This window comes from Nicotiana sylvestris, chromosome 5 (genome assembly GCF_000393655.2).
Source record: "Nicotiana sylvestris chromosome 5, ASM39365v2, whole genome shotgun sequence".
Taxonomy (NCBI): Eukaryota; Viridiplantae; Streptophyta; class Magnoliopsida; order Solanales; family Solanaceae; genus Nicotiana; species Nicotiana sylvestris.
In genome coordinates, this window is record NC_091061.1 from 84,716,064 (window position 1) to 84,739,692 (window position 23,629).

The 23,629-nt window shown below is 40.0% G+C and overlaps 2 pseudogenes; both read right to left on the reverse strand.

Annotated features, from left to right (window-relative positions):
• Window positions 1-4,007: 4,007 nt before the first annotated feature.
• Window positions 4,008-4,347, reverse strand: LOC104232289 (large ribosomal subunit protein eL33y-like; annotated as a pseudogene).
• Window positions 4,348-10,731: 6,384 nt separating this feature from the next.
• Window positions 10,732-11,071, reverse strand: LOC104232288 (large ribosomal subunit protein eL33y-like; annotated as a pseudogene).
• Window positions 11,072-23,629: the final 12,558 nt, after the last annotated feature.

Consider the following 23,629-nt stretch of genomic DNA (forward strand, 5'->3'; position numbering starts at 1 on the left):
TGATGCCTTGGGATTTTTGGAGGAGTGCCACCGTATCTTTCACACCGTATATTAGGATCGAGCGGGGTTTCCTTCACTTCATTCCAGCTTCGTGGAGCCGCCTATGAGTAATGGCGCACCTATGAGTTAGACGATCCAGACGAGGCTGCTTCACTAACTTGGATTCAGTTCTCAGAGCTATTCCTAAGAGAGTTTGTTCCTCAGAGCCTCAGGGATGTGTGGCGCGCAGAGTTGAGAATTTGCACCAGGGTACTATGACTGTTTTAGAGTATGCTATCCATTACACCAGATTGGCTAGGCATGCACCAGCCTTGGTTTCCACTATTTGCGAGAGGGTTCGCCAGTTTATTGAGGGGTTCATTCCCAGCATCAGGTCTAGCATGGCTCATGAGTTGGAGATGGAAATCTCTTATCAGCAGGTGGTGAGCATTTCTAGGAGGATCGAGGGCATGCATGCTAGGGAGAGAGAGAGAAGAGGGAGGCCAAGAGGTCTCGAGAGTAGGGCCATTATTCTGGTGCCCGTACCCCAGCTGCAGGTCGTCATGGCAGGGGTTATATGAGCTGTCGCATTTATTCAGCTCTTCCAGCAGCCAGCAGTGCTTCTGCTCCTCCTAGGCCTCGGAGCCACATTATGCACCTCTTGTTTCTAGCGCGCCTCCTGCGCGGGGTGCTTTCAGAGGTCAGTCCAGCAGACCTAGCCCGAGCTAGTCACAACCACCACGTCTTCCTAAAGCTTTCTTTGAGTGTGGTGACACATGCCATATGGTTAGGGATTGCCCCAGACTTGGGAGGGGTGCACCTCCACAGACTTCTCAGCCACAACGTGCCCTGCAGAGTTCTCAGGCTATGGTTATAGCTCCAGTTGCTACCCCACCTGCTCAGCCAGCTAGAGGTGGAGGTCGGGGAGGTAGAGGTCACCCTAGAGGGGGAGGCCAGGCCAGATACTATGTCCTTCCTGCCCGTACCAAGGCCGTTGCCTCTGATTCTATTATCACAGGTATTATACTGGTTTGCCACAGAGATGCATCGGTTCTATTCAATCTAGGCTCTACTTATTCTTATGTCTCTTCTTATTTTGCTCCACATTTAGGTGTATCTCGGGATTCTTTGAGTTCCCCTATTTATGTTTCTACTCCTGTGGGAGATTCTCTTGTTGTGGACCACGTTTATCAATAGTGTTTGGTTGCTCTTAGTGGTTTTGAGACTAGAGCCGATTTATTGTTAATCTGTATGGTTGAATTTGATATGATCTTGGGAATGGACTGGTTGTCGCCCCATTATGCTATTCTTGATTGCCACGCCAAAATCGTGACGTTGGTTATGCCAGGTGTACCGCGTATTGAGTGGAGGGGTACTTTAGATTACACTCCCAGTAGAGTTATTTCTTTCCTTAAAGCTCAGCGTATGGTTGAGAAGGGGTGTGATGCGTATTTAGCTTTTGTGAGAGATGTCAGTATTGAAACACATTCAGTTGATTCAGTTCTAGTAGTACGGGATTTTCCCGATGTGTTTCCAACTGATCTTCCAGGCATGCCGATTGATAGAGATATTGATTTTGGCATTGATCTGTTGCTGGGCACTCAGCCCATTTCTATTCCTCTGTATCGTATGGCTCCTCCTAAGTTGAGGGAGTTGAAGGATCAGTTACAGGAATTGCTTGATAAGGGTTTTATTCGGCCCAGTGTATCACCTTGGGGTGCTCCTGTCTTGTTTGTGAAGAAGAAGGATGGGTCCATGTGTATGTGTATTGATTATCTCTAGTTGAACAAGGTTACAGTGAAGAACTGTTATCATTTGCCTCGTATTGATGATCTGTTTGACCAGCTTCAGGGTGCACGAGTGTTTTCTAAGATTGACTCGCGCTCAGGTTACCATCAGTTGAATATTCGGGAGCCAGATATCCCGAAGACCGCTTTCAGGATTTGGTATGGTCATTTCGAGTTCCTTGTTATGTCATTTGCGTTGACCACTGCCCCAACAACTTCTATGCATTTGATGCACAGTGTGTTCCGGCCCTATCTTGACTTGTTCGTCATTGTTTTTATTGATGGTATTCTGGTGTATTCCCGGAGTCGGGAAGATCATGAGCAGCACCTGAGGACCGTGCTTCAGACTCTGAGAGAGAAGAAGTTATATGCAAAGTTCTCGAAATGTGAGTTTTGGTTGGATTCAGTGGCATTCTTAGGCCACGTGGTATCGATTGAGGGCATTCGGGTAGATCCGAAGAAGGTAGAGGCCGTGCAGAGTTGGCCCAGACCGTCCTCAACTACAGAGATTCGCAGTTCCCTTGGCTTGGCGGGCTACTACCATCGTTTTGTGGAGGGGTTTTCATCGATTGCAGCCCCTATGACCAGGTTGACCCAGAAGGGTGATCCATTTTAGTGAAAAGAGAAGCGTGAGGTGAGCTTTCAGAAGCTCAAGAAAGCTTTGACACAACCCCAGTTTTAATATTGCCTACTAGTTCGGTGTCTTATACAGTCAATTGTGATGCCTCGAGGGTTGGCCTCGGTGCGGTGTTGATGCAGGACGGTAGGGTGATTGCCTACGCGTCCAAACAGTTGAAGGTACATGAGAAGAACTGTCATGACCCAAACCGATGGGCTGCGATGGGCACCTGATACTTTACTCAACCGAGTACCAACATAACGTATCTTTCTTACTACATCATCATATGCATGTGACATACGGGCCTAATAGGCCAACATCATTCTTTATAAAGTCAAAACATAGGCCGACAAGGCCGTACAATCTTTTATGTACACGACATATGTCTACAAGCCACTAAGAATACATAAATTCCATAAAGGTCGGGACAGAGTCCCGCCATACCAAACAATACATGTCTAAATCATACTAACCAAACGAGCAACTGCGAAGCAAATGGAGCACACCAACATCTTCCGCTAACCTGATAGCCTACTTGGTGGGCTCTCGACCTGTCTATCGGGACATGCGGACATGAAACACAGTGTCCCCAGGCAAAGGGACGTCAGTACGAATAATGTACCGAGTATGTAAGGCACATAAGTGAAAGACATATAGAGTACATGACTCAACCTATAAGTATGAATAGCTCTGTAAATCATAAATTACTTTTAATGTCATGCATATGCGTATGAATGACATGTCGTGCATAGGTACCTGTTTCATAACATCATCAGCCTCTGAGGGCATCCCATCGTATCATATCGGCCACTGTGGGCAAAATCATCATTGTATACCAGCTGATCAGGTGGTGGTGCGTATATAACGCCACAACCTTTCCCATATCCCATATATATATATATATATACGCGTTGAATACTTACATACATATGCGTATATAATTCCATTTGAATACATACATACATATGTGTATATAACGCCGTTTGAATCATATTTTTGAGCCACTATGGGCAACATCATCATCATATACCAGCTGATCAGGTGGTGATGCGTATATAACGCCGTAACCTTTTCCCATATCTCATATACATATATATATATATATGCGTATATAACGCCATCTGGTCATGGGTCAATGCACATGAATACAATGCATGAAAAGTACGCCAATAAAATCATTCGGAATGTCATAAGACCATTTTCCCTCTTGAGCAATATCATAAAGCAACATCTTTTCAACTTTCGTATGTTCCGAGACCCATGAACAGATGATAAAATATTATGGCACATGAAAATTAAAGAACATAGATATTTCTAATACTTCTATGAATAGAGTCCCTTATGGAATTTGTGCATTTGTGTGTTTCGTTCGATTCGTATGGATCATGCCAAAAGAAAGAAGGGATAGCCTTAACATACCTGGAATAGTAAAAAAAACGTATGATATTCTTGGACCAAAATTCTTAACTTGATCAATAACCATCTCAAGCTTTCACTTCCAAAACATCTCAAATAATCGTACATAGAAACTCCAAGAACAAAATTAGACGACATCTAATCAGATGTTCACTCCTTGGTATTTCTTAGGAAATGACAAACTTAACAATTTATGTCCAACTTGATTATATGTTGCTTGGGTACATGAAAGCTCTAACCTTAGCTCCCATGGATTTAGGTAGCAGATTGGACTTGAATTTAGCTCTAGCAATACCATTGTTACCATGTGGCCTACAAACTTTACCCCAAATATAACGATAATATGAATTGTTCTTCTTAGTTTTTGCCTTGTAAATATGAGCCATATACTTTCCTAAATATCAATCAACTTCTTCCTTAGTGTTCACTCCCTCAATCTGAATTAATGACGTGCTCGGATACTAATTCGACTTCGACCGTTTTGTAACCAATAACGGTGCCTCTAACATAGAGTCTTGCACGCTCTCCTTGGCATCCTTTCACCATTTTCGACTATGGAGCTACACAACTGAGGAATATGGCGGCAAGAAAGCTCAAGTATGCAAGTTTTAAAGGAGAATGAATTATATTATAATTCTTAAGAGAGATATGACCAAAAGCTACCTCTCTTAATTCCTCTTTTAAGTGTGACACCTAGGTACAGCTTTAAGAGTCATTACATTGAATTAGGGGGTACTGCCACGTTAAAGTGAGAAAGATTATCCAAACATTGAATTAATTAATTAGGTAATGACCGGTTACTCGATAATTAACCAATTACCCGAAAAATTGAGAATTATTCCTGCTTACTTAAAATATTACTCACTTTTCACATATCTTATACACCTTTCTATCATGTCCATGTAGTAACTTGTATGGCACTAGTCCATAAATACTGGGTATTTTAGCTCGGGTCGTACCCCAACATGCCAGACTTCGACAAAATTTGTTTTCTTCAATATTACTTACCCTCTTACCTTCACGAATTTACTCATCACTTATAATCCTTATAATCTCCAAATACTCTTTTCCTTGGACTAATGTCAATTACCTTACGAAAAATTTAATGTACAACACTACAGGGTGCAACATCATCAAAATGTAGTACTGCGGGATGTGACATCTCGCTTCCGAGCTCTCATTAATTTATTTATGGCGTATTTTCAAGTACGAAAATATGGGGTGTAACATCATTCCTCCCTATGGATCATTCGTCCTCGAATGTTGACTAATGTGCTTATCATTCTCATATCTCATAACTCTTGCGAATACTTTAGTAGTCCTTTTTCCATCTAGGCAATTGTTCTGTGAATAAGTTCAAAGGCCAGGCATTCCCCCCTTTAGGCCTCTTTCCCATGCCATAACTTGTAGTCGAAATCCTTCCAATCTCATAACTGTTGCTATCTTTCATCATGCAGCCTATACGATTTTGACCTTGTAAGGGTGCCCAGTCTCTAGGCTTCATATGTAGAGCTTGATAAGATGTCCCTTTGGGCATCGATGAGTATACTGAAGTTCTTTGCTCGGTACTTTGTTGAATTGACAAATATTTATCTCATTGCATAGATCCATTTAGCCATCCGTATGAATCTACTACCATAACTCTTACATTAATTTATTGTTGCTGAGGTCTGCTACCAAATCCCAGCTTACTCTCGTTGCTTATTCCATATGTATAAATTTAAGTCCTTTAATGCTTCCTCATTACTGCTCATTTTTAAGAATGGCAGCCTAATCTTATCTCATACTTTGTAACTTTTGTCGATCCATTGTTGATTCACCTCAATATTGATCTACAATATACCACTGATAACTTAACCTTTTATGTATATTGCTGCTAGGATTCACGTTTTATCGGGAAATGTCTAAAATGATTAGATTGATCCACCTGGGGTGATACCCTGCTTTCATAACCGTACCTCACATCATCCCAATGTGATTCACCTTGCATGGGTACTTTAATCCTGTCCAATTCATAAGATCTGTTTCTTTTCTTTGTTGAATCATTACTCAATTGAAGGGCCAAACATCATTTTTTATCTATCACAAATACACCCTTATTTTATTACTAGGCTGGCATTGTAAATGTTATTAGTCTTAGACTCCTTTGAGTTTATTCAGGCTATAGTGAGCTTTGTATAATTTAGAGAAACCATTATCTCTCTTGTTTTCATGGACTTAATCCTGGGGACTTATCCATTCTCGTCACCTTTACACTTGTCTTTCCTCATTCTTACTCATGTTTTCTTAAAACTTTGTTGCTCTACCATACTTAAGCTTGCGACCTATACATATCCATTTATAAACTTCCCTCTATCTTGCTTGCACCATAGATTTCCTTATATTATTCTGGAACATCAAGCGAGATATCACATTGTTTACAACTTTTCTCTATTATCTTAACTAGATCTCCCAGTACTTAGAAATCATAGGCTGGAAGACATGCCGCTATCATTGTCGATTATTGGATCCCCGTGCTTATAGCCTTCTATCCGAAGTATGGACTATTCACGATCTTCTGCCTTTAAGTATCTCGTACGTTGTTCACATTTACCTTACTTACCTTAAAATTTTGCATCGTATCTTCTATCTCTTTCGTGACCTCCCTTCCACCTAGGTGTAATTCTTGTCCATAACTTGAATTTCTATTATAGTACTCGCACCTATGGTACATACACAATCCGGTGGGATCTTCGTACTGACTTCATATGAGGCTGTTACTTCTTCTAACTGGCTTCCTTGTTGAGCCATTATAGATTATGGTTGTTGTGTTATTTCTCTTGAACATCTGATATCAAGAGTGATTCTGTCATGTTCTCTAGAATAAATTCTATAATATTTCTAGGTCTAATAATCAGACTCTTGATTTACTTAGGTGATGTAATTCTTTAGTTTCCTCTTCCTTCTGATCAGCCTTTACGTAGGTTTAAGCTATCTTCCGATCTGTGGCTCATGGTATCAGTTATTACCTTAGCCTTTCATAGGCGTTATGGAATATCCATGATACAATCTTCTAACAATTCGATCATTTGTCTATGCCCTGGGCTTATTTCTTTCTTTTAACTTATACCGGAGTCTTCTATGGCTATATGATTATCAACAAATATGCTGCCTAGATAATGCTCCAAAATCTTGAGTGTATCCATAACGTACTAACTTTGGATCATTGATCAAATAATTCTTTCATTTCAACATAAGTTATTACTTTTCCTGGTCTTTCTGCCCCTTCGTTGCGTCCATACTTAGCTTATCTTAGTGCCCACACTTGCCAAAATTTTCATACAACTCATATGATCTCGAATATTACTTTTAATTCTTACTTCCCGTTCATTAGTCACGGTAGGTGCCACTCTCCTTTGGAATGCTTACAATATTGTTGCGAGATTTTTGTTACATGACCATTTTCTCTTTAGGTCGTTGTGCATAGGTTGAAGCCTTCTTTCTTATCTCCTCAGCTAGTCCTTCGTTGTAGTACTTAGGGATAACACTTGACTCTCGTAAAGTTGTGAGCTTATTACGGACCTTTTTGATGTCCTTACTTGCCTATAATCATTTGTAGTTGCTTATTTACATGCCCTTATGCTTGTATGGTTTCTTCTAAACTGATATTTTGACTGCCTTCCCAGTGGCACTTTCTTTTATCCCTGTAGCACTCATGCGGTACCTTTAACTACCCCGACTCTTGTTTGAATATACCTCAAGTATTATAGTGATATTCTCCGAGGCTGAATTCTCCATGTTGGGTTCTAATATGTTTATCTTACACGATCTGATGACTTGTCTGTAACCCCCTGTTTAGCCATAATTAAGATCTTCCTAACCAATTACTAACTACTCGTTGGCCAATTCTCATATCAATATTCCTCGTAATCTTTCTTGGGTTATTTACTTTGTTTTAACTTATGTCTCGCACTGGCTCCTTATTTTTTAATAACAGCTCGGGCTGGGACCTTTACTTCCTCTCCTTGACGTTGTGCTTGCACAATATTCTTGAATCATAGTGTATCTGTAAGATTTGGATAAGTGTTTGTCTTGTTCCTCTTTCATTTATCGCATTCTTCCTTTACCATTCCATAATAACTAGAACCACTTAATTCTGACTTAATGCCATGTCACTCAATATTCCCCCCTTTAGGGGTGTACTAAGAGTTGGATCTACGACCACTTGCCTATAGATGTTTTACCTTTGTATCTTTGGTGTCCTCTTACATCATCGATGATCCTTACTCGCCTTGCGGTAATCCTTATGTACCAAGGATAACAAATTTTCTTCATTAATTTCTATTATTATGGGGTCAACTTTTCCTTCTGGTAGTCGTGTTAGAGTCACGAACTTATTTCTCAAAGTGACGATATGACTTTATGGCCTATACTATTTTGTTGTCTCAGGACTTATCACCTCTTGTATTTCCCTTCACTTGACTATAAACTCTGTAATATTGTCATTTTTTTCTTTTGATCTACCGTTGTCATTCATGTATCACATCTTACTCTTAATGCTTTATTAACTCTTTTCTTATTTTCTTGCTAACATTTTTGTCAATCACTTTATTCTGAAAACTCGAACAAGTCATTCTTTTGCCTTTAGCTTCCCTTTGCTCCCTCCATTGGCTCTTCAAGTTACTTAACGTTCTCGCTTTACTAGGGACACGAGTCACACTAAGGTAATATGTATCCCTTCAAAGCATAGAGTTCATGTCTTTGTAGTACTCATATCTGGCTACACTATTTTAAAGTATACCATCTGGGTGTCTCACAAGGAGATCTATTAGCACATTTGCAATATCCTACGGAAATGTCAACTGACACAAACAATTCATCCATCCTATCTTCTTATACTACTTCTATTAATCCCCATAGGGCATATTTGGAATGGGTGCGACCAATTGTATATACCTCTGTTACTATTGAATATAACTCAAAAATCTTATGTTCCTCTGCCCCATTATAAATGTTGTTAACCTTCATTATTTACTTATTGAAACTTGTATTTATCATTTTAATCTCTCGTTATCTTTCACCATAAAGATGGATAGACATTCCTGCCTTATGGCTTCTTATCAGGAAGCTTACACCTTTCAGTATACCCATAATCTGCTAAAGATCTCAAAATTACATATCATAGGCAGTATACAAAAAAAATCCAATTCCTCTGGCTCAGCTCATCCACAACTATCTCTCTTTCCAGCCTTCTTTCTAGATGTAGGTATCGTCTTATTACGAATAAAATAGACTTTCAGAATTTGAATTCTTATAAGTGAGCTCTACCACACGATCTAGAGTATGAAGAAAGAGAGACAATCCTAAATGTCATGTAGCCTCCTGCTTATAAGTGTGGTGCACTACACACCCATAAACAAGACTCTACTAGACATGGCTTGTAGACTTCCTAGGACAGAACTGCTCTGATACCACTTTTGTCACGACCCAAACCGATGGGCCGCGACGGGCACCCGATACCTTACTCAACCGAGTACCAACGTAACATATCTTTCTTATTACATCATAATATACATGTGACATACGGACTTAATAGGCCAACATCATCCTTTATAAAGTCAAACATAGGCCGACAAGGCCGTACAATCTTTTATGTACACGACATATATGGCTACAAGCCTCTAAGAATACATAAATGTCATAAAGGTCGGGACAGAGTCCCGCCATACCAAACAATACACGTCTAAATCATACTAACCAAACGAGCAACTCCGAAGCAAATGGAGCGCACCAACATCTTCCGGTGAGCTGATAGCCTATTTGGAGGGCTCTCGACCTGTCTATCGGGACCAGCGGGCATGAAACGCAGCGTCCCCAGGAAAAGGGATGAAAGTATGAATAATGTACCGAGTATGTAAGCCACATAATTAAATACATAAGAGACATGGAAGACATATAGAGTACATGACTCAACCTGTAAGTCTGAATAGCTCTATAAAACATAAATTACTTTTAACGTCATGCATATGCGTATGAATGACATGTCGTGCATAGGTACCAGTTTCATAACATCATCAGCCTCTAAGGACATCCCATCATATCATATCGGCCACTGTGGGCAAAATCATCATCGTATACCAGCTGACCAGGTGGTGGTGAATATATAACGCCATAACCTTTCCCATATCCCATATACATATATATACATACATATATACGCGTATATAACGTGGTTTGAATACATATATATATATATATGCATATATAACGCCATTTGAATACATACATACATACATACTCATATATAACGCCGTTTGAATCATATTTCAGCCACTATGGGCAACATCATTATCATATACCAGCTGATCAGGTGGTGGTGCGTATATAACGTCGTAACTTTTTCCCATATCCCATATACATACATATATATATACGCGTATATAATGCCATCTGGTCATGAGTCAATGCACATGAATGCAATGCATGAAAATTACGCCAATAAAATCATTCGGAATATCATAAGACCATTTTGCCTCTTGAGCAATATCATAAAGCAACATCTTTTCAACTTTCGTATGTTCCGAGACCCATGAACAGATGATAAAATATTATGTCACATGGAAATTAAAGAACATATATATTTCTAATACTTCTATGAATAGAGTCACTTATGGAATTTGTGCATTTGCACGTTTCGTTCGTATCGTATGGATCATGTCAAAAGAAAGAAGGGATAGCCTTAACTTACCTAGAATAGGAAAAAATCCGTATGATATTCTTGGACCAAAATTCTTAACTTGATCAATAACCATCTCAAGCTTTCACTTCCAAAACATCTTAAATAATCGTACATAGAAACTCCAAGAACAAAATTAGACGACATCTAATCAGATGTTCACTCCTTGGTATTTCTTAGGAAATGACAAACTTAACAATTTATGTCCAACTTGATTATATGTTGCTTGGGTACTTGAAAGCTCTAACCTTAGCTCCCATGGATTTAGGTGGCAGATTGGACTTGAATTTAGCTCTAGCAATACCACTGTTACAATGTGGCCTACAAACTTTACCCCAAATATAACGATAATATGAATTGTTCTTCTTAGTTTTTGCCTTGTAAATATGAGCCATATACTTTCCTAAATATCAATCAACTTCTTCCTTAGTGTTCACTCCCTCGATCTGAATTAATGACGTGCTCGGATACTAATTCGACTTCGACCATTTTGTAACCAAGAACGGTGCCTCTAACATAGAGTCGTACATGCTCTCCTTGGCATCCTTTCACCATTTTCGACTATGGAGCTACACAACTGAGGAATATGGCGGCAAGAAAGCACAGTATGCAAGTTTTAAAGGAGAATGAATTATATTATAATTCTTAAGAGATATATGACCAAAAGATACCTCTCTTAATTCCCCTTTTAAGTGTGACACCTAGGCACAACTTTAAGAGTCATTACATTGAATTGGGGGGTACTGCCACGTGAAAGTGAGAAAGATTATCCAAACATTGAATTAATTAATAAAGTAATGACCGGTTACTCGATAATTAATCAATTACCTGAATAATTGAGAATTATTCCTGCTTACTTAAAATATTACTCACTTTTCACATATCTTATACACCTTTCTATCATGGCCATGTATTATCTTGTATGGCACTAGTCCATAAATACCGGGTATTTTAGCTCGGGTCGTATCCCAACATGCCAAACTTCGACAAAATTCGTTTTCTTCGATATTACTTACCCTCTTACCTTCACGAATTTACTCATCACTTATAATCCTTATAATCTCCAAATAATATTTTCCCTGGACTGATGTCAATTACCTTACAACAAATTCAACGTACAACACTACAGGGTGCAACATCGTCATAATGTAGTACTGCGGGACATGACATCTCACTTACGGTCTCTCATTAATTTATTTATGGCGTATTTTCATGTACAAAGATATGGGGTGTAACAAGAACTACCATGTTCACGACCTTGAGTTAGCTGCTATTGTTCACGCCTGAAGATTTGGCGCCATTATTTATACGGGGTTCCCTGTGAGATTTATACTGACCATCGGAGCTTGCAGCACTTATTCAAGAAAAAGGATCTAAATTTGCGCCAGAGGAAGTGGTTGGAGTTGCTAAAGGACTATGATAGCACTATTTTGTATCACCCGGGCAAGGCCAATGTGGTGGCCGATGCTTTGAGTCACCGGATAGAGAGTTTGGGAGTTTGGCTTATTTACCAGCATTAGAGAGGCCTATAGCGATCGACATTCAGGCCTTAGCCAGCCAGTTTGTGAGATTGGATCTTTCGGAGCCTAGTCGGGTTTTAGCTTGTATGGTTTCTCGGTCTTCTTTATTTGATCGTATCAGGGAGCGGCAGTATGATGACCCTCATTTGCTTGTCCTCAAGGACAAGGTCCAGCACGGTGATGCTAGGGATGTGACTATTGGTGATGATAGGGTATTGAGGATGCAGGGTCGGATTTGTGTACCTAATGTTGAGGGGCTTCGGGAGTTGATTTAGGAGGAGGCACATAGCTCGCAGTATTCCATTCATCCGGGTGCCGCGAAGATGTATCAGGATTTGAGGCAGCACTATTGGTGAAGGCAGATGAATAAAGATATAGTTGGATTTGTAGCTTGGTGTCTCAACTGTCAGCAGGTGAAGTTTGAGCACCAGAGACCGGGTGGGTTGCTTCAGTAGATAGAGATTCCGGAGTGGAAGTGGGAGCGGATCACCATGGACTTTGTAGTTGGGCTCGCACGGACTTTGAAGAAGTTTGATCCTATTTGGGTGATTGTGGATCGGCTGACCAAGTCCGCTCATTTCATTCCTGTGTGTACTACTTATTCTTCGGAGCAGTTAGCGGAGATTTATATTAGGGAGATTGTTCGTTTGCATGGTATTCCAGTTTCTATCATTTCAGATAGAGGTACCTAGTTCACATCACAGTTCTCGGGGGCGTTCAGCATGAGTTAGGTACTCGGGTAGAGTTGAGTACAGCATTTCACCCTCAGACAGACAGACAATCCGAGCGCGCTGTTCAGATTTTTGAGGATATGCTCCGTGCGTGTGTGATTGAGTTTGGAAGGTAATGGGATCAGTTTTTTCCATTATCGGAGTTTGCTTACAACAACAGCTATCAGTCCAGCATTCAAATGGCACTATATGAGGCTTTATATGGTAGGCGGTGTAGATCTCCTATGGGTTGGTTTGAGCCGGGTGAGGCCAGACTATTGGGCACAGATTTGGTTCAGGATGCTTTGGAGAAGGTTAAGGTAATTCAGGATAGACTCCGTACAGCCCAGTCCAGACAGAGAAGCTATGCAGACCGAAAGGTTCGCGATGTTTCCTATATGGTTGGAGAGCGGGTTCTGCTTCGGGTCTCACTTATGAAGGGCGTTATGATGTTCGGGAAGAAAGGGAAGCTGAGTTCGAGGTTTATTGGCCCTTTTGAGATATTGAGGCGTGTTGGGGAGGTTGCTTATGAGTTGGCCTTACCTCCCAGCTTGGCAGGAGTTCATCCGGTATTTCATGTTTTGATGCTCCGGAGGTATCATGGCGACCTATTGCACGTGCTGGATTTCAGTTCAGTACATATGGACAAGGATCTATCTTATGTTGAGGAGCCAGTGGCAATATTGGATAGGCAGATTAGAAAGCTGAGGTCAAAGAACATTCCTTCGGTAAAGGTTCAGTGTCGGGGCCAGCCGGTCGAGGAGGCGACCTGGGAGACCGAGCAGGATATGCACAGTCGTTACCCTCATCTCTTCACTACTTCAGGTATATCTCTATGCTCGTTTGAGGATGAATGAATGTATAAGTGTAGGAGGATGTGACAACCTGGCCGGTCATCTTAAGAATTAACGCCCCGATGCCCTATTAACTACTTCCCCCAAGTTTAATTCTGCTAATTTGATTCGCCAGGATGTTTGGTTTTGAGTTTCGGAGAGTTTTGGGACACTTAGTCCCTAAATGAGAGCTTAAGTGTTGGAAAATTGGCCGTAGTCGGAACAGTGTGAAGATGGACTCGGAATAGAAATCTGATGGTTGTGTTATCTCCGTTGGGTGATTTTGGGGTTAGGAGCGTGTTCGGAATGTGTTTTGGAGGTCCGTAGCTAATTTAGGCTTGAAATACCGAAAGTTGAAATTTTGGAAGTTTTTAGTTCGATAGTGAGATTTAGATCCGAGGTTTGGAATGGAATTCCAAGAGTTGTAGTAGTTCCGTTATGTCATTTTTGGTGTGCGTGCAAATTTTCAGGTCATTCGGACGAGGTTTGGTAGATTTTTTGATCAAAAATGTGTTTTTAAAGTTTTTGGAATTTTTAAGCTTGAATTCAATGAAACATAGGTGTTTTGATATTGTTTATGGCGTTCCGAAGGTTGGAACAAGTTTGAATGATGTTATGGTATATGTTCGTAGGTTTGGTTGAGGTCCCGGGGGGCCTCGGGTATGTTTCGGATGCTCAATGGGTATTTTTAGTTGTTAAAAAGTTGCAGAAATTCAGGTTCAGGTGTTGCAGACTTTTCTTCATCACGATCGCAGCCATCCATCTCAGTTCTTTGTTCGTGATCGCATCACTTGACTTGCGATCGCAAAGCACTACCTCATTCCTCTTTCGCGTTCGTAGCTGCCCTTTCGCGTTCGCGTAGTAGAAACTGAGTCGGTGGCTCAGTAGCCCAATTTCTTCTTCGCGATTGCGTAACGCCATCTCTTCCTCTTTCGCGATCGCGTGCCTCCTGTCGCGCTTGCGTAGGCCATTTCCTGGAGCCTTCATTTTTACTATTCATGATCGCATGCCTTCTTTCGCGATCGCGATGTACAATACACCTGGGCAGATATAAAATTTCAAAATCGAGGGTTTAGCCATTTTTATCAAAACTTAAGCTTGGGAGCTCGGATTTGAGTGAGATTTTGAGGGATTTTCAGAGATATCGATTGGGTAACGATTCTAAACTCTTTTTTGCTTGTAACCCACTAATCTAGGCATGAATTCCTCCTTTAATTTTGGATTTTGAATGAAAATTTGATAAAACTTCTTAGGCCGAATTATTGGGTTTTGATGGGGAATTTCATATCGGATTTGGGTAATTTTAGTATGGTTGGACTCGTGAGAGTACGAGGTTTCTGGAAATATAAATTTCACCCGATTCTGAGACGTGGGCCCGAGGGGCATTTTGGTCATTTTACATATTTTCGCGTATTAGCTTAGAATTTAATTGTAAGATCAGTTACTTGAAGTGTTATTTACAATATGCGATTGAATTGAACAAATTTGGGCGATTTGGAGTCAGATACTCGTGGCAAAAGTGTGGTTTCAAGTTGATTTTGAGCCGGTTCGAGGTAAGTGGCTTGTCTAACCTTGTGTGGGGGACCTTCCCTTTAGGATTGTTATGTTTGGTAATTGAATTTCCTTGTGCGTGAGGTGACGGCTGCGTACTTGTGCAAATTGTTGGAAATTCGGTTTTCTTAAAGTATTTATTAGCATGATTCCTTTCCTGCTTTATTATACTTTCAAAATTTAGCATGTTGTTAGTTAGAAAGAATGTTTAGTTGACTTGAATTGCCTATTTGCTTAAATTGCCTTGATTGCACTATGTGAAGCATGTTAGGCTAGAATTACTTGTTTCCTTGATATGAAATTTCATTACTAAATATCTTCTTGTTGTTGTTGCATAACTACATTGGGACTACGGATGTTGGATTCCGGTAGCTCCACCCTTGTCTGTTTACTTTGGGACTATGGGTTAGATTCCCGGTAGATCCCCCTGCATATTTACTTTGGGACTACGGGTTAGATTCTCGGTAGATTCCCCTGCAGAGTTATATGGAACTACGGGAATGCACCCGGTAGATTCCCCCAGTACTGGGTATTTACATTTGGGACTACGGAACGGGATTCCGGTAGATCCCCGCGCACTATGAGTTGGACTACGAGATAGTATCCCGTGAGATCCTTCGAATATATATATATATATATAATGATGGACTACGGGATGGTAACCCGGGAGATCCACTGGACTTGTAAAGATGGGACTACAGGAAGGTATCCTGGGAGATCCCCGATTGTTACTATTGGTGGTGAGTTGTATTCCCTTTCCATGTTTCCCTGGTTCTGTATAGTTGTCGTTGTTCTGTTCACCCTGTGTTGTTTTACTGTTGTACTCATTTATATTGTTCTGTTCTATACTGTTAACCTTTATGTTTTATTTAATCTCAGTAGGGCCCTGACCTTCCTCGTCACTACCCAATCGAGGTTAGGCTTGGCACTTACTTAGTACCGCTGTGGTGTACTCATGCCCCTTCTGCGCATGTTTTTCATGTGCAGATCCAGGTACCGCTGATCAGGCCTTCTATCGTTGAGGGATGCGACTGCTTAGAGACTCTGAGGTACTAAGGAGTCTCATTCTATTCCTGCCTTTAGTATTTAGCCCTTATGTACTTTTTTGTTCTTTATTTGAAATTCCTGAGTTAGAGCTATGTAGTATTTCTTTTTTTAGCTTGTGATTCATGGGTTTCCGGGTCTTGGATTTATGTTTGGTGTTGAGAGTTAAATATGGTGTATACCGAGCGGCATATTTGCACACTGTTATTGCTTTATATTCTATTTTTTAATTGTTTTACTTCCGCAAGTTTGGTTATCTTCTGCAAGGTTATGCTTACCTAGTCGTAGAGACTAGGTGCCGTCACGATGGTTCACGGAGGGCGAACCGGGGTCGTGATAGAAAGGCCTACGTCTAAATCAAATTGGAAAATTATATAATAGGCTAAAATTCCAAACGAGTTCGCACAAGTCCACACTTCGAATGATCATATCTAAATATATATGGTTTTATGTGATGAACAACCTATCAAATGAAAGTTCTTCGATTCTAGTTTCTAACGATTCAAACCGTTCAACATTTGGAGATTCCTACACAAAGTTATGATCAAATTACCAAAGGCTGGATTTTCAATCAATTTCGCGATCGCAAAACGACTCCGCGGACCGCATATGCGTCGCATAGTGAAGTAGAGTCGGGCAAAATATTATGCTGTAACATATTGATTATGTTGTTGCATAATTGATTATCCTGTCGATTATGCTATCACATAATGATTATGCTGCAAGTCTGCTACCCACATATCGATTATGCTACAGCATAATTGCACCACATAATTGACTTCGGGGGTCATTTTTGAAAATTTTCATATCTGAACCCACTTTGATAAATAAGCTTTGGGGCTTCATTTGGGGCTATTTTATACTAAATCTAGAGAGATGTGAGAGCATTTCAGAGAGAGAAGGAGGAAGCCTAACATTATAACCATTCAATCTTTCATCAATCATCAAAAATCAAGGAAACCAATCACAAGATCTTCATGTAAGAGGTAAGGTTCTATACACTAGACTTTAATTTCAAGTTTGGGGTATAAGATGGGTTGTTGAGGTATGATTCTTGGGTGTAATAGTATTATGTAAACATGCATGTATAAATTAGGTTTGTGGGAAGATTATTGAACTCAAATAAGTAAAGATTGGGTTGGGGAATGAGGGAAATCTTGTAGAAGAGCTTTGAAATAAAGATGCACAACTAGTGTTTGATAAAATGCTCAAATGAGCTGAAACCATGAATATCTTCCTAATTTGTGTTCGATTTTGTTATATCTCAAAGTAGATTGGGATTGCTAGAATTTCCAGAACTTTGTAGTAACTTAAGAAAAGTTTAAACAAGGTATGTTGGCTAAACTTTCACTCTCGGAATTAAATTCCATAATATTTCCGTAAGTTTAAGTATGACCGCTTCAAAGTCCCCAATTTCTACGTTCCGAGTTATCCCCTATAAACTCATAAACTTGATCACCCCAAACGAGCCTTATATTGAATGATAGATGTTTAAAGTATGGGTTGCTTATTAACATGGTATGGCTTTGATTCGTGGTTTAAATGAAAAGTGGTGTACCGATTAGGTAAGGAAAACTTGATATGCTTAATACTCCTAATTGCCCGTATGCTTACAAAATATCTTGATTGAGTGTGTCTAGTGTTTGGTAAACTACGAAGATGTTTGAAAATGAATTAAATAAACTGGGGACATAGAGTGTGGGCAATGTTTATAATTCTGCCTAATGATGCCTATGAAATGAGGGAAATATATGAATCGGATTACGAAATGTGCCTCGACTCAACTGTCTTAAAATGACTTCTAAAAGTAAAATTTGCTTAAAATCTCTATTGAGGTACGTATGGCTAACTCTCTTCTTCCTAGAATCAAACTCTTGGTGTCCCAATAATTAGTGTAAGTTTTGACTTGATCATGCTAGAATTGATTGCCTTAATGTGTCGGGTTGAAAGATTTATGTTCCGTAATTTTTCTAAATGTTTATCATGTAATCATGCTATTTGAGAACGTGATTATGATTTCCAAGCTCTTTTCCTTAAGTGTGCAACGCCTTATGTAATTGAACTTAATGACATGAATGATACTGTTATTCAAACAAATAAAAAGGGAAAGACTTGAATTTTAAAATGTGTCCAAGTGCCAAGAACTACTTAATAAATGGGGTTGTTTGTGCCATGTAATGGAAGATGGAAAGAAATGTGAATTAAATAGATAATTGAAAGAGGTTATGTCCCAGGTGAGATGGCTTAGCCGGTCAGGCCGAGACCGGACTCCGTGTAAGAACAAGGTGGTATTGTGGATGAAATTGTGAATATGGTTACGTCTCACTTGAGACGACTTAGCCTATCAGGCCGAGATCGGATGCCATGTTGTACATATGGTGGCATTTATGTTGGATTTCTGATTATCATTGTGAATTTGGATATGTCTCACTTTGGATGGCTTAGCCGGTCGGGCCATGACCGGACTCCGTGTAAAAATACGGTGGCATTGTAGGTTATGGCACTTGGCACTAAAGATTTTTAAACTAAAGAGATGAAAAGATTGAATCAGAAACTATATGATCCTTACTTGGCGTTTTCTTTTATATTTCTGTGAAGCACTTATTGATTATTATGATTGTCTTCTCTTTGTTTCACTGTTCATTCTACTAAGGTTGGTGTTTGCCTTTACATACTAGTACTATTAAACAGTACTAACATCCCTTTTTCTGGGGGCGCTACATCTTTAAATAGATGTAGGTGGTTCCATAGCATATAGTATTGGTCGCAGCTAGCGGTATATCCTCTTTTCAACCGACTTGGCGAGCCCCACTTCATTTCGGGGTCCTGTATCATTGTTTATCATGTACTTTGTATTTTGAGGTATATCCGAAGCCTTATTGCCAGCATTTCCATATTACTCTTCAGTTGTATTTAGAGGCTCTATAGACAGGTTGTGGGTGGTGTTTGGTAATTGAAATTAAATTAGAAATATTGGTATTTTACAAATATTTTTTCTTCATGTCTATAAAAATTATAATATTTTGGATATTATGGTTGAAACTGCTAATGGAAACAAAATGGAAGTTGCTAATGAAATATTTACAAAGTATGATAGATGAAGTTCATCTCCTCTTTATTCATGAATTAGTTTGGGTAGAATGAAACCTAACAAGCTTGCTCAGTCGGGTTTACTAGGTTGAGCAACGCTCGCACTCCTCAGTTTTGGGGCGTGACATGTATTTGGATGAAATTTCAAGTTTTTGCTATTATCTAAGGTGAGTATAACAGCCTACTAATTGTGCTTAAGCTTGCTTGTATGTTGGTTAAGTTGTTAGGATGATAAACTACAAGATAATACTTGGATTAGCTTGAGATGTTGTTGTTCTTGATGGATTGATTTGAAAGTTTCTCATATGAACTTTAAGTGACTGGAAATTATCAAAAATAAGTTGGATATGATAATGTTAGTATGATTATGTTGGTTTACACGTCAATTTTGTTGATGAAATTGGTAACTAGAAAAGGAAATGGCTATAAAGCACTTGGAAGTTGTCGACAATAATATTATCTTGTGTTGGGCTATTTCAGGTAACTTTAAAATTGAGTACAATGTTAGAAATCCTTTAAAAGTTATTGGTTATTATACTGAATATATTACTAAGTTCAAGAATGAATGATAATGGGGTTGAAGGGTGCTAAAGGGATTCAATCCGAGCTTGCCACTCGTCGTGATATGTTGATGACTTGTTAATGAGGTATTTTGTACCCTATTGTTGATGTTGTTCTTATTGTATTGCTCTAGTTTTTGTTGTTGGTATATGGTATTGGAGGAGGCCCTTGTTACATGGGAGATGCTGCCAAAATGTACATAAATGAGCTACTAGCTTAAATTACGGACATATCCTTTACTCAGCACTGATTTTGAATCTCCTTATGCTATGGTAGACTGAGTTGAGTTGTTTAAAGAGTTGCTTGGAAGCTATTAAGGGCTCAATGAGGTTAAGTTATGTTAAGGCTAAACCTTTCCTTTATTTTGGCATGATCCCGTAACTATATGTGTTTGATAATGAGACATAAAGAGATATTCATATTCCTGCATTTATGTACATTCTCCTAGTCTCATAAGTTATAGCATTCTCCCTTATCGGGACTTTATATTTAGTTTAGTATTGTATTCTTTAATCCAAGAGAGCATAGAGTCTATATATATACAGTATTACAGTATTTTCACCACCATCGAGCTATAATCGGTGGTCAGGCCCCTATTGAGCAACTATTGATCATATGGTATATTATATACCGACCCTACTGTGGCCTAGTGCCTATGAGCGAGCCTAGAATGGCCGAGATAGAGAGCCTAGTATGGTCGAGCGCCTATGAATGTGCCTACTACGGTAGAGCAGTTACACATACCGAGCCTTATTGGGTTGGCAACTATTTTACTTACTATATTGAGAGAGTCATGTTAGTATCAGCAGGTAAGCATATCTGGAGATTATCTTTGACTCCCAGTTACTTTCAGTTATTATATTATCAGTTCAGTTCACCTTTCAGTTACTCTATTATCTTACATACTCGGTACAGTATTTTGTATTGTCATCCCTTTTGTTGGGACGTTACATTTCATGCCTGCAGGTCCTGATAGACAGTTGGATAGACCTTCCCAGCAAACAGAGTCAAACATCAGCTTGGTTGGTAAACTCTACTTCCTTGGAGTTACAAGGTTTATACCTTGGAGTCCATTTTATATATACAAGTTTGATGGGTAAGTCGAGGCCTTGTACCAACCATGATACAGTTCGGCAATCTCTAGAGGCCTGCAGACGCGTCCTGTATAGTTTTATATCAATAGAGGGCTAGAAGTACTATGATTCATTATCCAAAAATGATAGTGGTGTCAGTAGTCGCATATCTTCCACCCTATGGTTTCTAGGTACCGAAAGGTATAGTTAAGAGATTAAAGAAGAGTTAGAGACGGCATGATGTCTCGCTTGAGTTTCAAGAATAACATAAGAAAATTTGTGGTGCTATCAAGTTAAAGGAAGGTTGCGAGTAGCATAAATATATATGTGTAGGTCACAAGCTAAAGTATGGTAGAAAGATAAGATTTTAGGTAGACAAGATTAAGGATAAGAAAAGGTAAGTGAAAAGGTGACGAGAATAGGTAAGTCCTCGAAATTAAACCCATCAAAACAACAAAGCTGATGGTTTCCGTAAGTTATAAAAAGCTCAGTACATCCTGAATGTACTCAGAGGAGTTTAAGACTAGTAGCATTTAGAAAAGTGGGAATTCTACCTTGGTAGTAGAATAAGGGTGTTATTGTGATAAATGATAAGAGAATGACATTTAGGCCTTCGATGAGTAATGATCCAAAGAGAAGTCATTTCATGAATTGCATGGGATTAGAATACCCCCATAAGATGAATCACGTTGGGATGATATAAAATATGGTTCTTGAAGTTTAGTATCATCCCCTAGGTGGATCAGGCAAATAACTGCAAATGTTCCCGATGAGACATGAGCCCTAGTGTAAAAGTGTTACATAAGAGGTTTCAAGTTATTAGTGGTAGATTATAGATCACCATTAAGGTGAATCAACAATGGACAAAAGTTACAAAGTACGAGATAATATTAGGATATCATGCTTAAGATGAACAGTAATGAGGAAGCATTAAAGGGCTTATCTATATATATATATATGTATGTATGCGGCGAAATTAGAGGGCCTAATTTCTTGCTATCAAGTCACTTTAGAAGAATGTCTCGAGACCCCGAGGACGTGGAGTTGCGACCGAGTTCCCTCCCTCGGGGCTTGTCGAGGCCTGACTCAAAGAAGACGAAGATCGAGGCTAGAGCAAAACGGGGAATTCCCAAAGCACACGGCTAAGTCTAACAGAGCCGGCCTACTTAGAGCCTGTATCGAGGTGTCACGTCTAGCCGTCCCATCTTCGTGTCTTTACAATTAATGCATTCTGTACTATGTTGTATTTCCCCTCCTATATAAAGGGGATCCTCACCATTTTGTAAGGGGTTGCTGTTGCTCCAACCATTCTACACAAGATCAATAACAACTTTTTCTCTCTCTTCTCTCTACTTACTCGCTCGAGGCGACTCTTTCCATTTATTGCTTTCATACTTGTTCTTCTTTTATTGCTTGATATTGGCCACAAAGAGCCTGGTTGATTATATCCTAACTGTTATTCCCTTCCTGGTTATCCCTGATATCTCGAGCTCGAGCCAAGGCATTGACCTTGAGGCCTTTCATCGATCAGTCCGAGGCCTGGGTAGCAAGCCCCTCGGTTTGATTACTGCCCCGTTTTAGCTTGTATTTCGTGGATTAAACTTCACATATCTAACATCCACCGCTCTAACAACTAGCATAAAAATAGATCACGTATTTTTAGAGTCCCATTTTACAAATTTAATTGTTATTACCATTTTCACGGTAAACAGTTTGGCACCCACCGTGGGGCTAAAAATAATAGTGATTATTTTCTTGTTGGTTTCATTACACAACCCAAGTTATCTTTCACGCTTTTTCTTGTCCAATATCTTTTGATTTCAAGACAAAATGTCTGGCTCTATAAACAGAATCGAGAACGACAACCTCGGAAACCACGGGAAAAACGGTGTGGCTGTTCCAGTCATCGACGCGCCACCGCAGAATCCCGATAACGCGCCCAGACCAATTTTAGCAGACGCGGATTCGCAAGATGCACAGCAGGTCAACAAAACCTCACACAACGACAGGAGCATGTGGCATGCCAACCAACAGGAAGCCCAAAAAATCCCTGCTTGGAAAGAACAAGAAGTTAGTCTTCATATTATTTTCAAAATGTTGCCGGCACAATAGTTGACTATCGCTCAGTTACAATGCCACTCGAAGACTCCCAGCATAGTAGCACTAGAAACAGCTCCCCCAGCTGAACAGGTACCTAGGAGATCGAGCAATAATTGATCGATAACCGACCCTGGCAAAGTAAAAATGCTTGAGGATCTCACCAAAAGGATCGAATCAGGCAAGAAAATGATAGCAGCCAACGATAAGAAGGTCGAGACCTATAACTCTAGGGTCGACCAGACCCCGGGTGCACACCCAGTCCTCAAGGGTGTGGATTCGAAGGAGTTCATACAAAGGCCATTCCCCAAGGAAGCGGCCCCGAAACCCATTCCAAAGAAGTCTGGAATGATAGAACTCCCAAAGTACAATGGGACCTCAGATCCCAACGAACACATCACTGCCTATACGTGCGCAGTGAAAGGCAATGACACAAAAGACGATGAGATCGAGTCTTTCTTATTGAAGAGGTTCGGAGAAACGCTCTCAAAGGGGGCCATGATGTGGCATCATAGCCTAGCTCCCAACCCCATAAACGCACTTACCATACTGGCGGATTCCTTCATAAAGGCACACGCCAGTGCCATCGAAGCAACGACGAGAAAGCCCGACGCATCCGAGATTAAGCAAAGGG